Source organism: Cyphomyrmex costatus, unplaced genomic scaffold (genome assembly GCF_001594065.2).
Source record: "Cyphomyrmex costatus isolate MS0001 unplaced genomic scaffold, Ccosl1.0 scaffold704, whole genome shotgun sequence".
Classification (NCBI taxonomy): Eukaryota; Metazoa; Arthropoda; class Insecta; order Hymenoptera; family Formicidae; genus Cyphomyrmex; species Cyphomyrmex costatus.
In genome coordinates this window covers 23687-28211 of record NW_017280272.1, presented here as the reverse complement: position 1 = coordinate 28211, position 4525 = coordinate 23687, and positions in this window count along the sequence as shown.

Below are 4525 nucleotides of genomic sequence, written 5' to 3'. Positions count from 1 at the left end.
TTTTTTTTATTTCACCGTGTACAAAACGATTCTGCATCACTTTGACAATTTTCGTAACCTATCATAACCACTAAATATAAACGATCAGAGATGCTGAACTGCTCTGTCAAAATTTTTGCGAGTTCCGAAAACCATCAAATTAAAAAGTGTTGCAACCTTTTAGTAACCGACTGTACATAAGCATAACATAAGGCCGCTGGACCAATGAGCGTCTTATGTTAATCAATATGGCGTCTTTATGCTGGATGCTCATTGGTCCAGCGGCCTTACGTTATGCTTATGCACAGTTATGCATTTCATGTGCGATAGGCCTTAAGCGGGGAGCACAGACTTTTGCATAACGCATAAACCATATACATAAAGAATTTGATTGGCCCATTGACTCATGCATAAGAAAATGGGCCAATGAAATTCCTTATGTATATGTATTATGCGTTATGCAAAAGTCTGTGCTCCCCGCTTTAACCTGTACTCTGTAGTCTCGAACTCAGCTTAATATAAGAGGCCGGCTACCGCTATTTTAATATTATAATTTACAATTTTACAATATAGATATATCTAATAATGGAAAGGCGTATTTGTATGATGTTCTTTCAAAATGAAATAGAAGATGATAATATTATACAAATTATTATACATTGTGAAAATGATTTATATGACGACAGTGTTGCCGTTTTTAGTACAAATGTATTTTTTTATTACATTTTGATCTATTTTAGTACGTCATTACAAAATATTTTAAATCTATTACATTTTAAGAATTTATTAGAATTTTTTAAATGTGTTGTACTTGTGATTACAACTCATCAGTTCGATCTCATATCGTCGGTTACTGACATACCAACTGACACTGCTCCATCTGGCGACTTTCAACATAAAACATTGCAAGTGGCGTATCTCAAATTTTTTTATTTATGACTGTGTTCCAAAATCACCGCCAGAGTTGGAAACCCATAATTAACGTTACGTATGCTACAGATTCTCAGCGCTAGCAGCGAATTCTGGAACCAAGAAGACTAGGGTATCAATCACGTAATTTTTTCTCTAGGGTGGAAACGTGAAAAGTGAAAACTTTTATGAATATATGTATGAACATTAGGGTGTCCGTTATTTTGGCGATTTTCGAAATTTGTACGGGACCCCCCCTAACTTTTTAGTAAAAAAAATAACAAAAATTTTAGCGCTAATAAAAAGTTCCTACGATAATTCTAAGTGGAGGCTCATCGATGTTGAAAATTAACCCGTAAATCTTATGGGAAAAAACATTTTTTTAGTATTTCTTCGGGCATTTCCACCGCAGTCAGTCTAAAAATCCAGCAAGTGAGATATCTTTTCTTGAATGTTTTCCACGTGAAATGAGCCTAGGCGGAACAAAATCGATCAATTTCCGGCCGAGTTATTCCACTTTGAACTTCAATAATTTTTCACCCAAAAAATGAGAAGAGCCTAAAATCTCTCAATAAAATTACAGTAGCTCTGTTAGAATGCATTTTAAAATCATGAACCATTGAATTTCACATTCCTTATAGTTTTGCGATTAAAATGACCACCTTACAAGTTAAAAACGATAATTTGTAGCCGAATTACCGCAGTTTTTATGAAGAAGTTTTTTTTTACTAAAATCAGGTGAAGGAAATGAAGGTTTAGTTTATTCGCTATAACTCGAGAGAAAAAAATCGTAAGTTATTGCACGAAATACTATCATATTCCTTACGTTTTTTCCTTTCGAAAGCCATACCTGTCGTCATTGAAAAAAAATTTCTGGACGCCATACGGTCCCTTTAATATTGCTCTTCTTCGAACGCGAGAAATCTGCAAGCTGATAAATATCTTTCTTATTAATTGTCCCGTGCACTTTTCGTTACCTGCAATTTTTTTTATTTCAAATTTGGCAATTTCATGTTGTTTGTGATATTAATTCTTTGATATGACAAAAAATTTCGAAATTGAAAATTGTGAATTACATTAAGTAATCTTAATTTGTTGCTAATTAAGTAATCGTAATTTAATCTTAATTGTTATAATAAGAAAGATATTTATCAGCTTGCAGATTTCTCGCGTTCGAAGAAGAGCAATATTAAAGGGACCGTATGGCGTCCAGAAATTTTTTTCAATGACGACAGGTATGGCTTTCGAAAGGAAAAAACGTAAGGAATATGATCGTATTTCGTGCAATAACTTACAATTTTTTTCTCTCGAGTTATAGCGAATAAACTAAACCTTCATTTCTTTCACCTGATTTTAGTAAAAAAAAACTTCTTCATAAAAACTGCGGTAATTCGGCTACAAATTATCGTTTTTAACTTGTAAGGTGGTCATTTTAATTGCAAAACTATAAGGAATGTGAAATTCAATGGTTCATGATTTTAAAATGCATTCTAACAGATCTACTGTAATTTTATTGAGAGATTTTAGGCTCTTTTTATTTTTTGGGTGAAAAATTATTGAAGTTCAAAGTGGAATAACTCGGCCGGAAATTGATCGATTTTGTTCCGCCTAGGCTCATTTCACGTGGAAAACATTCAAGAAAAGATATCTCACTTGCTGGATTTTTAGACTGACTGCGGTGGAAATGCCCGAAGAAATACTAAAAAAATGTTTTTTCCCATAAGATTTACGGGTTAATTTTCAACATCGATGAGCCTTCACTTAGAATCATCGTAGGAACTTTTTATTAGCGCCAAAATTTTTGTTATTTTTTTTACTAAAAAGTTAGGAGGGGTCCCGTACAAATTTCGAAAATCGCCTAAACAACGGACACCCTAATGAACATATACACACATACATGCAAAAAATTTTCACTTTCACGTTTCCGCCCTAGGGGAAAAAGTACGTGATTGACCCCTAGAACCAGGAGAGTAAACTCGGTCAAATATCGGTAGAGATGGTAGGCCAAAAAGTGACGGCGGATAACTTTCCCCACTCTTGCGCTTCATTAGTCCTCTCTGTCGCTCTGATAGTCGTTTTCAATTCGTGACTGCGCATGTCAAACAAACCTTGTTTGACATGTGCATTTAATGTACAGTATAATTTCTTTTTACAACTTACATTCTGTTTAAGATGGTTTAAGAAGATTTTTTTTTTAAGTGTGTCTCTCGGATGAAGGGAAAACAAAGGTTAAGAACAAGAACTTCTTGGTTATAACCGATACGCGCATGTGCAAACTTTCATATAATGTGCAATGCCACTGCGCATTGTATGAATAACCACGGACGTTTTTTTACCTACCCCCACCACGCTAGTTTACTCTCCTGGTTCTAGTCTTCTTGGTCTAACCGACGGTTACATGATTGCCAACTTGACGACTGTATAAACTATAGACGTGTTTCGTTGTCAGATCTTAACCTCTTCCTTTGCCGTCAATATCGTGCCTTGTGTCCGAAATTGCTTAAAAGTTCATTAAATTCTTTATAAGATATTAAAGTATAAACAGAAACATGCAAAGAGAAAAGAATTTTACCCAAAAGGAAAAGAGTTATTTATTGGATTTAATTTTTATGTACCGTAACATAATAGAAAGTAAAATCACTGATCATTTAAACAATTCACACAAAGATAAAGCATGGGCTAGCATTACGCAGGAATATAATAAAAATACAGAATGTAAACGAACAGAAAAAAATTTGCGTGCTGTTGGGACAATATTAAAAGAGGGACGAAGAAGTACTGTGCCGCTTGGAAACGCGAAATATATAAGACAGGTAATAAATTTGTTATTGATATTTATAAATAAAATTGTTATTTAAAGTTTTTTTATTACATTTGTAGGTGGAGGAGTAGTAAATATAGAAAAAAATACTTTGTATGAACGTGCCAAAGAAATCATGAGTGAAACTGCTAGCCAAGGATTGTTAAATCCTTTTGATTCTGATAGCATCGATGAAAATGTTCATAACAAAGAAAATATTATTGAGATTTTAGAGGAAGATAATGAAAATGATCCAGTGGTATTTTCAGTAAGAGATAATGAAAATGATTCAGCGGTATTTTCAGTAAGAGATAATGAAAATAATTCAGCAGTATTTTCAGTAAGATATGTTTACTTATTTAAAAATGCAAATTTTTTACAAAAATTTAATATACTTTAAATGTTCAATTATATCAGGAGTTTTACGAGTTATCACCCTGTTGCCGTTCATTCTTGATGAAGTAAACGACATAGTTCATGAAACGTTGGCTTCAAGAATGAACGGCAATAGAGTGATAACCTGCAAAACTCCTGGTATTAAAAATAATACCCGTGAAAGTCTTAAATGTGTTATACTTTGAATTTTTAGCATTTAATTAAAAATAATGAAATTACTGATTGGAAGACTTGGAATTCAAAAAAATTAAAATCACAAATAAGTGCTCCACTAAAAAATAGTAACATGGAAACAGTATCGACGCAAAAGGGACTTAAAAAAAGAAAATATGACAGTGATAAGGAATACCAAAAAACTTTAGATGAAGCTAAGATTGACTTAACTAATACTTTTAAAGAAAATATAGAAGAAAAACAAACTTATGAAATAGAAATATTAAA